This window comes from Pongo pygmaeus, chromosome 12 (assembly GCF_028885625.2).
Source record: "Pongo pygmaeus isolate AG05252 chromosome 12, NHGRI_mPonPyg2-v2.0_pri, whole genome shotgun sequence".
Classification (NCBI taxonomy): domain Eukaryota; kingdom Metazoa; phylum Chordata; class Mammalia; order Primates; family Hominidae; genus Pongo; species Pongo pygmaeus.
Window position 1 is genome coordinate 82,281,891 of NC_072385.2, and position 12,991 is coordinate 82,294,881.

A 12,991-nucleotide genomic window follows, 5' to 3' on the forward strand; every position below is an offset into this window, starting at 1 on the left:
ATATTATTTTTTAAATCTTGTTCAAGGAAAATTATTTTATTTACCTTGGTGAAATATCCTCTTTTAAAGTAATTCATTGCACATATATTTAAACTTTAAAAATAATATTTATATAAATATTTGTAGGTAATACATATTTAGATAAGAAGCTTCTAAGACCAGGCGTGGTGACACAGGCTTGTAATCCCAGCACTGTGGGAGGCTGAGGCAGGAGAATCACGAGGTCAGGGGTTTGAGACCACCATGGCCAGCATGGTGAAACCTAGTCTCTACGAAAAATACAAAAATTATCTGGGCATGGTGGCACGCGCCTGTAATCCCAGCTACTTGGGAGGCTGAGGCAGGAGAATTGCTTAAACCCGGGAGGCAGAGCTTGCAGTGAGACAAGATCATGCCACTGCACTCCAGCCTGGGCAACAGAGCGAGACTCTGTCTCACAAAAAAAAAAAAAAAAACCATGTAAAGCATCTAAATAAAAAGCCCCAAACATTCTATAATATCACCTTATCACAACACAATGCAGCCTTGTTATTGTACAACCCACAATGGTGAGTATTCTACTCATCAAAGTGCAGTGGCAGATATGCATTAAGCTTGCCTGGCATCAACTGAGCCTGGAACCAAAGCCTGGAGTCGTGTCCCCGTTTGCATAGGTTACGACACAGATTCTCATTCTAAATTTTTTAAAAATCAGTACAGTGCTCATCTTTGACCATGTACAAATTATTTAAAAGTGTGAGAGTTGTGAAAGCACATTCAGGGATTATTTTAACAGAAGTAAACCTTCTAGAATAATTAATTCATGTTTATTATTCAAATATATTAATATTTGTTAAATGTATATGAGGGAAAATGTTCATTAACATTAAAAATGATGACAAATATATTTTTAAAAAGTGGTAAATTTTAAAAAGATAAATTCAAACTAATTTGCAGATTGATGTACCTTCCTACACACTTCATAACATGAATTATTCTGCAAAACATTGTATATCAGATCCTATCTCTCTATAATGTCTATTTTTCTCCCCTTGATATATGGGGAGAATTGTTCACTGCTTAGCCTAATGTTTTCACTTGCGTTCGTGAAGAGGGAGCACTAATAGCGCCACAAAATATTCAGAGAGAAAACTCTGCAAACTATAAAAATAGTTATAATGTCAAGAGTCCTAATTTCTTTTCTAAGTTTCATAACAAATATCGATGAACATGTCTCAATTCTAGAAATATTTGTACCTGAGTAAAACGTTGACTTCAATAGCATTCTGATTGTGATTTACAGCAGTTAATACAAATTATCCTATTTAGATGTTTAAGAGGCTTTTCTCATTTCCTTCATCAGGTTCAATCATAAATGGCTTAATCATTCAGAAGACATTACTGAATTAGATTGCATTAACCGCATAATAACAGAAAAAAAGAGCAATATGGAAACCAGCTGAAATGCTATTAGGAAGGAACTAAGTTCATTCCCTGTAATGCCTTTGTTGATTTGTTGGAATTGTTGATGTGACCTCAATCACAATTTCTGTTCTACTTTGTTCATCAGTTTCTTTTCACTTTAGTAAACATGCATTTATATTTTTGAAACAGAAATCTAAATGCTATACATATGGACAGGGTTTCTAGACTACTATATGAGTTTAGAACTTAGGGAAGGTTCAAATATTAACATAAAGAATCATAAAACAAATATGAGGTTATATACTAGGCATAGAAATTTTATCATTGTCTTCATACAAGCCATACATAAGAAGGTGCTACTTTATAATAAAAGGAGTAACCAGTTGATAAACATTAATGAGATACAGGAAGTGAAAACCTGCAAGCATGGTTAAGATTAGACAAAAGACAAAATATTCATTGCCATTTATTTGAAAGTTTTTGCAAGAAAGAATGATGGGCAAGTGCTAGACTGTATTGTATATGTCCAGAGTTTTAAAGCAGAATATAAACTTTAAAAATCACCTATTCAGTTGCTTATTCCTTATACATGTGTCTGCAATCCTTAAGTGACTTACTCAAAATCACTTGTTTCCAGCGGAGTCAAACCCATAATCTCAGTGGACTTTGCTGGAACCAATGTTATTTGCACCTCTCTTTGCTTCTCTTTGCTTCTAAAACGAATGAATGCCTTACACTTAAATCATTTTTATCTTATCTGAAGTTATTTTAACATCTATTATTCGATGCTCACAGGTAACCCCATGACTCTCATTTCCCTCAGCTTATTCTCCAATATCAACTCATACTATGTCTCCTCTCCACTAACATCCTTCATCTAAGCTAAATTCTGTAATTTCTCATATTCCTCATAGTCTCTCTCATCTCTCTTGTCTCCATAGAAAGTTTTTGCAAATGCTTCTCCTGCTTGGGAAACCTTTTTCCTTCCTTTTGGCTCATTCACCTTTTAGACTTTTAGTATCTTAAAAACAAAGGAGTAGAATTTTTCTTGATCAAATTGCTTCCCATTCTGTGGTTAGAAAAATCTGAAGTGTGCTGTGGATCCCTTAGTTTGAGAAATTGTATAGCTGTTGGCACAGGCCTGCCTTTTGTCTTTCACCTTTTAATATATTATTAATGAGTAATGACAGCAGAATATCAACCAGTAAAAAATCACATGATTATAGATTATGATGAGCACCATGAATGCAACCAACAAGTTGGTGGGTCAGAACGAACTAGAAAGTCATTGTATTTGCACAGGCAAAAAAGGCATCACTAAGGATATGAAATTTGAGTTGAGATCTAAATTTTGTGAACTATCCAGCCACGGAGAGGACTAAAGGAAGAGCATTTTAGAGGAAGGGAGAAACAAGGGCACAAGCCTAGGAGAAAAGGAAGTTGATAAATTTGAAATGCAGAAAGACACCCAGAGAGGCTGTAAGACAGTGCATGGGACAGTAGTAGATGGCAGGTTTGGTAAAGTAGGTGGATATCAGATCACATAGGTCATTAGGCAGGGTGAAGAACTGTCATTTTGTTGTGAGTACCAAGTGATGTGAGTGATATATTTTAAATTGCAGGGGAACAATCTGCTTTACATTCTTTTCTTATTCAAATGAAGAAATAGATTAGAAATTTAATGATTCATAGGCTTGGATGGAGACAAAGAGTAACAGTAAAATGTGTAACACATATTGAAAGCTTATCATATGCTAGGGATTTTTGCAAATTGCATAATTTAGAAACCCTACAAGGGTCTTACGAGGCAGATATTATCATTTACTTTTAACAAATGGAGAAATGACTCTCAGAGATGTGAAGTAACATTCCCAAGATCACACATGACTTCAGCTGAATGGAGTCATGTCAGGATTTGACTTAGATTTCAAGGACTTCATACTTCTCATTATACCATACAGTTTCCATGGATCAAAGATCTCTACTGTTAAGGTATTCATTTTGTTTCTCCACCAGAAAATATTCTTGGATTATTTAAAAGATATGATAGAAAATTATGCAGAAAATTGGCAGAACTAATGCTATTTATGATGAGTTCTCTTACCATAGAAACATAAATTCTGGCCTATGATTTCAACTACTGTATTACAGTTATTAACTGTAACCTATTAAAATAGGCTTGTTTTATGTACATAATACTTGTCCAGTAGCATTATCACATTTTATTATGAATGTTAGCATGACATAATAAACTCTACCAAGTAAAACCTGCAAAGGAAGAGAGACAAAGCCTGACTTAGTTCCCTTTGGCATAAAGTAGACTGTCTTACTTCATTGGATTTTTGTTTTTTCTATATAGAAGAGTAGTTTACTGGGAAAGAGGCAGAAAAAAAAACCTATTTAATTTAATAATTGAGAAGATTTTCCTCAATATATTTATACTAATATTACCTCATTGCTTCCTCTAGTCCTGATTGAATGTTACTCCATGGAAAACACATGTTTCTCCATTTTCTCTTGCACATCCTCCCTTAATTTTATGATCTTTACTTCTTCCCTTGATTCACCTATTCATCTTTTCCTCCATTTTTCCCGTTCTCTTTTCATTCTCCATTTCTCCTTAGTTCTCTCCTTCCCATATATCTTAAATTTGAGCTTCTTAAGATCAAGGACTTTTATCCAATTGTGCAACATGCAATGCCTAGCATAGTGCAAAAAGTAGGAATTCAATAACTGCTTTTTCATGGCTTTGGGAAAAACATTATCTTCCTGTTCAACATAAAACTTTTCCTTCTAATTTCTCCACAGACCAGCGCAAACAGTGACATTTTCTGCTTCTTCTGCTACTTCCTTCTACATATTCCAGGATATCTTCAATCTATGCGTCATTCTATACCGTGTCATTATGATATACATTCACACACTTATCACTGCCTGACTAAGCTTTTCCTCCTCTTCTTCACTGTCTCTTTTTCTCTTTCCCTTTCCTTTTATCTTATAAGCTCCAATAGCTCTCTCTTTATGGGTAATAAAGATGGAAGAAAAACACTCTCCATCCTATATTTTGTAATTTTAAAATTTAGGTTGTCATAGCAATGTGATAAAATTTTTAAAATAGAAAAGATTTTCCTTATCCACAGCAGATTTTTTTCTGTTTACACATACATAGAAGGAAAAATTTTATGAAAAATCAGTTTGTATGCAGAACTTTAAAAATCCACAGTACACATAAAGAAAAGGAACTTAAAATATCAAAGTTCAAAATTTAATTTAAGAAAGTTAAATTCAGCTGTTTGTATTTTAAAAACTAATAGTCAATATGTTTTTATTCAGTCATTTATTTACATCTAGCATTATTGTATATATGAACTGGATTCAGGAGCATCATAGAAACAGACTTTGAAGTAAATTAAGCTTTAAATCTGATTGTTTAATTCTCTCAAATAACAGATTTAAAAAACTGTTACTTCAGGAAATTGTATAACTTCCATTATTTTATTTTCAGACATAGTGCCATCCTACAAGACTCTCCACATCAGCCACTGTACTTGTTGATTTACTTTATCTCAAATTTTTAAAATCCCCCAAAGTGAGAACATTTTTCCCTAATATATTAGGCAACTGAGGCCCAGAGGAAATGAGACATTTGAGAAATGTCTTTCCACTAGGACTTGATGGAGCTGGATTCAAACCCAGCAAATGTGTCACAGTCTGAATGTCTCCAAAGTTACCACTCTTCCCATTACTCTGCCTCTCCAAAGAGATCAATTTGTAACGTTTGTGGTGAGAAAACAACTTATTTTAGAAGAATACACTAACTGTGTAGTGCAGAAATAAATCTGTAGAAGAATTAAACCTGGTTAGATTAATAAATCCTGAAGTCACTAGGAAGACTTTCCCAGGGAATAAATTTTGGAACAGATATTAACTAGATTTTTTACTTGTTATTTCCCATTTTGATGGACACAATTGTAAGAGAGACCTTCATCTGATAGCTGGTGCACTTTGCTTTGAGGAGCATCTTTAAATGTCTTCAAAAAATTATTATTTTTAAAAAACATCTCTAATCAATATTTACTTGGTAAATTACACAATTTCTTATCTTGGTGGCACTAGTGAGTAATTCCATTGGCATCCAGTCTCCACAGTTTTGCCACTAGTTGAGATCCAAGGCTTTGTATCTGCTAAGACACCTGGTAAGGTTAATTCTGATTCTGTAATTGAACTAAATAGTCTATGCCACTGTAGTAAGAAAAGACCTTTGAAACAGCTCACACTTATCATGATTCAATTCAACACATAATTTACTTCCAAAAAGCCCTCCTGCTAAATTTAGTATAGCCTAACTACTACTTGATATTTTCCAGAAATGTGGATTCAAGATAAAGTGTTTAGTTTCTTGGGGTTGATGCACCTGTATCTCTGTACTCGAAAGTGTTTGATTCTGTAGTATTTGTTCCCTCTTCATTTCATCTAACCCAGGTTTAGTTTATACTCTCAATATCTCTTACTTAGACAATTGAATTTATTACCTAATTTATCTCTCTTCCTTCAATCTCTGAGTGTCTATGTAACTGTTTCTACAACAGTCAATGATAATTTTTCTAAAACATAAGAAACATGTGCAAAAAAAAAAGAATTGTTGCCATGGTCAACAAACCAAAGTTAAAAATTGACTTCCAGACTTCACTTTCTAGTAATATGATGAACTATGTAAAAAGGTAGACTCTCTTTCTTTCTTTCTTTCATTTTTTTTTTTAAGTCGGAGTTTCGCTCTTGTTGCCCAGGCTGGAGTGCAACAGCATGATCTCGGCTTACTGCAACCTCCACCTCCGAGGTTCAAGCGCTTCTCCTGTCTCAGCCTCCCAAGTAGCTGGAATTACAGGGGCATGCCACCATACCCGGCTAATTTTTGTATTTTTAGTAGAGACGGGGTTTCATCATATTGGCCAGGCTGGTCTTGAACTCCTGACGTCAGGTGATCCATCTGCCTCGGCTTCCCAAAGTGCTGGGATTGCAGGTATCAGCCACCACACCAGGCCGACTCTCTTTCTTTGAAAACAACTAAAATTCCTGGGAAAAATATTTTAAATATTTTTCATTTCAAATGTATCAATGAACTAAGAAATAAGGTATACTGAGGCTATAACCAAACAAAGATATAAATCCACATAGATAAGCAGGACATAAAAGCATATTTACTATTGAAAGCATTTGCTGAATCAGGTTAAATAACCTGAAAGCAACAGAAGGCAACAGACAAAAATTCAAGATATAGCCAAAATAGAAGGTCCAGGAGGAGACCACCATTCAGGAGATCAGTACTCTAAATATGAACCAGAAATAAATCGTCACTACTTTCTCACTCCTGCCACAAGGGACACAAGGTGGCCCATTTAGGAATTTAACATTGAGAAATAGGAACAAGAAATGATCTCCTTATAATTTCCTTGACGTATGTGGCCACAGCCTAAAGCTCAAACAAGTGGTGACTTCATTAGCTTCTTAATTTCAATATTTTAGCAAATGTATTAAAAGTTATTGTATCTTTTCATTGGAATCAACAAAATACTTTAACATTTAAATTAAACAACTAGTCACATAAATTAAGTAGTGGACATCTATTGATTAGCTTAATTATTTTTCATTTTCCATTATTATGGCCTTACCACTGGTTTATTTATTTATGTATTTTAAAAAACAATTTCTCTCCTATTTGTAATCCCTGTGTTTAGAATGCGACTTCTTTTATATAACCAATCACTCCTATCCCAACTGCAGTTCCAGATCTGGGTAATCAGAAAATTCATCAATAAGCCTTTTAAAAGTGTCAAAACTTAAATGGATAGTTTTTCAGATAGAAGTAAAAGAGAAAGAGAGAGAAACAGAGACAAATTTTGCTGCTAGATAAAGAAATATTATCTTACTCTAATCTTTATTTGTTAAATGTCAAAAATAAAGCCACAATTACTTAAAAATGTGTTCTTGGTTTTATTGCAAGTACCCAAAAAGATAGGAAGTCCTGATATTTTTCCCCTGGGAGTGAGAAAGCGGAAAGATCAAGACAGTCTAAGACTAAGATTTGATATTCTTCCTATTTATATATTTCAAGTGTATGTGGTAATGTCTCTGATAATATTCCAGCTAAAATCTGGTTTTAATCTAAGGCAGTTGATTGGTTGGCAATAACCACTTGTTCAGATAAAAGATAAAAAGTGGTCTATAAAATTTTCTGTAACTATGGCTATAGCTCCATTTATAGTCTATGTTTCCACAGCATCACAGGTGAATCCTAACACAACTGTAGCCTTAACTTTCTCTAGGAATGATCTTACAACCATGGATGTGACTGTCTGAGCAAGTGGAAGAAGCCATGGTATAACACAGATTAAATTATCTCAGTGATGATGGTAATCATTTCTAAAAGAAGGTAGTGGTCCTCTTCCCTGAACTGTAAGGTAAATATGCTTTTCTTTTCTTCTTTAAGAGAAGCAGCTTGGGACCACAGGTGCATGCCACCCTGCCCAGCTAATGTTATTTTTGTATTTTTTGTGGTGACAGACTCGCTCTGTGTTGTCCAACTAGTCTCAAACTCCTGGCCTCAAGCTATCCTTCCAGCTCATTCTCCCAAAGTGCTGGCATTACAGGTGTGTGCCACTGCACCCAGCCCTGTACTCTTAATATTGTTTCCCTTCTTAATGCACTGATTGGTATTTTCATCCTTTAATTCATGTTAGAAAACTGGTGCCTATTGGAGTACTCGGAATATGTTTTGATTGTGTCAATTGCAAAAACGTTTCCAGTTTAGGCTTACCGTTACTATAAATAATAAACACAGGTTCCACTTGAAGAATTTTCATTATGTGACAAACATTGTGATAAGGGATTTAAATATTTGCATAGGCATCCCCAAATCCTATCAGGTAAACCCCACAATCATCATAACTTTATTTTTTCCTATGTACTTGATACATAGCGTTTACACAGTGAATGAGCAATATATAGAAAATAATGATGTAAAAACTTTACTCCGCAAGTTCATGAACTCCTTAAATTCTTTCAACTGAACTGTGATTTCGTGCACTCCAAGTTGAGAACTCCTGCAGGATCCTGAGTTGACTAAATCCTAATCAGTACGGCAGTCAAAGATTCCATAGTGCCTGGCCATTGTATGGAAAGATCAGTCTTCTCAAGGTTATTAAAATCTCCCATAATATATTCACTGTGTACTTACATGAATACATTGATGTCAACTAAAATACAATTTATTTCAAATTTTTAATTTTGTGTTGTCTGTTAAGTATGGTTACATTTTTATGCCAACATGGTTTCACTTTTTATGTTAGAAAATGCTAAGCAATAAATGCTACAGCTGAATGTTGAAAGGTATTAGTGAACACTAATAAACACCAAGTAAACACCCAGATACTCCACTGGTATAGCCCAGTCCTGACCTTCAGTGGATAGGAAACTATTCAGTGAAATGTAATGCACAGTACTGGATTACGGTCAGCGGAATTTTTCAAAATAAATTATCCATATCTGTATTACTTGATTCGGTTTGAATCCTCTTTTAAATAAAGTATGTTTTAACTTTTTTTTCTTTTTTCTTTTTTTTTTTTTTTTGAGACAGAGTCTCCCTCTGTCACCCAGGCTGGAGTGCAGTGGCGCGATCTCGTCTCACTGCAAGCTCCGCCTCCCGGGTTCATGCCATTCTCCTGCCTCAGCCTCCTGAGTAGCTGGGACTACAGGAGGCTGCCACTACGCTCGGCTAATTTTTTGTATTTTTAGTGGGGACGGGGTTTCACCGGGTTAGCCAGGATGGTCTTGATCTCCTGACCTCGTGATCTGGCCGCCTCGGCCTCCCAAAGTGCTGGGATTACAGGCATGAGCCACTGCGCCCGGCCCAACTATTTTTTATTAACTACTGGCAAACTCCTATTTTCCAGCCACTTCTGTTATTCTTATAAAACACTAAGTTTACACTATTTACAAATGTGCATTAATACAAAATTATTGGTTTATGAAATTTCTCAAAAAAATTTCATCATGTACCTCAAAGCTTAAGGTAGTTGGAGGTTCAAGTTCCAATTAGAACTTAGTGCAAATCCCTTCTGCAGATACAAGTATAGTAAAATAATTATTGCCTGGGAATTTCAGAAACCTTTTATAGCTCCTGCTGTTGCCTTCTTGCCAAAATGAACTATCTGCTCATTTATTCTAAATTAGAATTGTGTAGTTAACAAAGATCAAGAAGATTAAAAACATGGTGTGAAGCCAGTACAGCATAACATTTAGTATTTCCTTTTGTAAGTACTGCTCTCCTGTGCTTAGTTAAGTATTATTTAAGATACTATTGGATCTTTATAGAATGTTCCTATCATTAAAATTTAATTTTGACCCTACAACATGTACAAAGTTCTGTCAAGTATGATTAATGATTAAACAATGAGGAAATATGTTATTACAGTGTGTTCAATCTTTAATGTCCATTAGATCCACTTGGTAAGTGTAAGTGGAAATGATACTAACTACAATTCTCATTCTCTAGTCCTTTACACATTATAAAGAACTGAGGATCTTACAATACCAATCAATAAGTGATGAAAAGAAACTGTGCGTGGTGGCTGAAATTTGAATGGGCCTTTCATAGAAATCTTATTATTCTCCTACTAGGGACAGCGCTGAACAGACATTCCACTTTCCGCTTTGTAAGCAAACGCCTATGCGTGTAGTGTAGCACTGTGATTATATTTCTATCTTGGGCCTTAGATCATCTTCAGCATCAGAGAGTTCTGAAAATCCCATTAAGAAATCATTTCAAGGAAACATAAATGTTCTTTGAAATAATCTTCAATGCTTTTCTAATTTTTTATGTTAATGTCTCCTACAACCCTCTTCCCAGAATGGGTAATAAACCCTCTTGTATTTATGCACAGAGAGATATGTATATACAGTTTATTTACTTCCTATTTTAATTGCTGTCCTAACTAAATACAACACATGTAATGCAAATGTTTGCCAAACTTCGTATGGGTTGTACTTAACATGTATAATACTGGCATTTTAGCTGAACTGATCGTGACAAAGCCTTCCTGAATAAAAATTACTTTTTTAGAAAGGAAACAGTTCTGTCGCAAAATCAAGTTTTTACTTTTTCTTATGGTTTTGTAGCCTAATGAAAAATGAACACGTGATGAAATTTATCCCAATTTCCTTCCACTTTTAATTGATCTTCATAGGCTTGAGGGAATTTGTCTTTATATTCATCTCCCAGAGAGAATTTCCACGAAATTTTTTGAGTGAATTATCATCACTCAACTTTGCCTGCCTAAAAGCCCTAAAATAGGGACAAAATTACGTTAAATATCTCATTTTCTATTTTAGGGTGCTGTGAATCAGCAGAAGGTTCAAGCTAACATACTGATTGTAAGCATAATGTAGGCAAAGGATAGTGAAGGCCTTTATTATCTTCTGATAAGTTTGTTTTGAGAATCATTTTTCTCTTACATGCTTATTTTTCTTTCAATTGTGAAGACCCATGATTTACAACCATAATCTTCCCAACTAAATTTAAAATGATTGCATGTCAAAAAGTATTGGCATTTGACCACTTATTAAATTATTCCTGATAGTCTGACATGATTAAAAGCACAATCATTCTACTCAAATTACAAGAAGTCTGAATCATTTGAAGTTCCTGCCCTCTCCTAATAATACTCTTTCTTCTGATAACAGATTCACTCAACATGCCCACTATTCCTATGCTCCAGGAAAATAAAATAGAGTACTACCAGGGCTATCCAACAGGGTCCTGCTCCCCGGCCATAGATGATCAAGGGGACACAACTGCCCTGGGCTAGTTGGAAATTCCTTCCCAGAAATTTAGAAGTGAGAAAGAGAAAGACTGTAATTCAGTCAGGACTGTTTGTTTGGACTTAGGTGGATGCAAACCTGAGAAGTGAAGGTGGAGAGGAGCTGCTTTATATGTGGAAAAATGGAAAAAGCCAGTCTATGGAGAGAAGGAATAGCTGTACAGAGAAGGCAGAGAAGACAGAGCAAGAGCATGAGACCAGGGGACCTTGGCTAGTCTTCCTACAGCTTTCCAGTTCTCAGTTTTACTTACCTAAGAAAAGAGACGATTTTGAAATTTCTTGGATTTTTTTGTATTAAGGTGACATCAACAAGTTTCACAACTTTGTAGCCATCTATAATTATTCTTAAGGCCAAGGTCAGATGGCACATTTTTGTTTTACTTTCAAGTACATAAGAGAGACGTCATGAGTCTAAACCCTGTAGCTCTTCTTCCAGGTTTAGAAAACATACTTCAGGCTTATTTTTACTGGTGTTTGTTGCATATGCTACATGGCTTGGTTTCCTAGGTAACAGTGTGTGTAGACTTAGTTGTAAATTTTCTCTTTCCTTGAACTCATACTTAGGGTTGGGGGGAGGAATTCTAAAAAACATATGAATTTCAGAATCAGAAATTTTCCTCTTATCCTTCACTACCTCTTGCCACCTGCCTCCTCACACAATCTGTATCTGTCGACTTTTAAGCAGGATTTGCTGCCTTCCAATTTTCCCACAGGCCTTTGGGTGCTTATTTCTAGCTTTATGACACTCCCAGCTTATGCTACCTAATGAGTCATAGAAATGATTTTTAAATGTATATATAATGTAAAAGAATAATTATGAACCATTCAAGGAACAGTCATTGAACACCAAACACTTTGCTAAATGCATTATATGCATTATTTCATTTGATATATATATGACAATAATAGGCATTAAGAATTATTAGCATTTCTTATAGGTAGGGAGGAAACAAGTTTCATGAAGTTAAGTGGCTTAATCAGAGCCAAAAGCTAATACATTAATGAGATAAAGACTTGAATTCATTTCTGTGAATGCCAGACTCATGCCCTGAGTTATTACCCTACACGAGGTAACCTAAAGCCATCGTTTTAGGTTTTATCTTTGTATCAAGGTATATGTAAAAGCAGGATAAGAATCAGGCTCCTTCTGTTTAGGGCCACAGGGCATGCGTGGTAGAGCTATATATTGATAAATAGGGAGAAATTTGACTCATAGCTTTTGTCATCATGTATTTATGTTTTAAGGGCAGGGAGAGTACTGCATATCTTCTGCCTCACCCATTACATAACATCTTTCTAGTGGCAAGCTTTCAATAACAAGTTGATTGATTAATACTTGGAACAATGGATGTAGCTTGCACTGCCATTGCCAGGGCAACTGCTCTAAATTGTAGTTTCTCCTTTTACCTCCTGATATATTTTAAAGCATCTATTAATAATATTTCTCTTTTATTTTTCAAATTTTCTGTATGTAGCCAGAAAGATCTTGAATGTGCATCTAATTAAAAAAAACTACATATATGCTAGAAAAGCTGGAATTGCAAATCCTTTCTCAGATATTTCAATTCACAATGATTTTCCCCATTTCCTACCGTTTGTAGCACTTTTTCTGTCATCATGCCACTGATTAACCTTCTGAGAATATTAGGGATAGATGAAATCCTGCCTTGTGTGATTAGTTTTGGAGAAGCCACTGAGAGTCAAAAAGCTAA

The 12,991-nt window shown here is 35.0% G+C and overlaps 1 long non-coding RNA gene across 1 annotated transcript in view; it reads right to left on the reverse strand.

The window, feature by feature from the left end:
* The window catches only part of LOC129030077 (uncharacterized), a 1,381,814-nt gene that overhangs the window by 1,079,217 nt on the left and 289,606 nt on the right, over positions 1-12,991 (reverse strand). Inside the window, exon 3 of the long non-coding RNA XR_008500551.1 lies at positions 12,872-12,972. This is a non-coding gene — a long non-coding RNA (uncharacterized LOC129030077). The remainder of the gene's footprint in view (positions 1-12,871; positions 12,973-12,991) is intronic.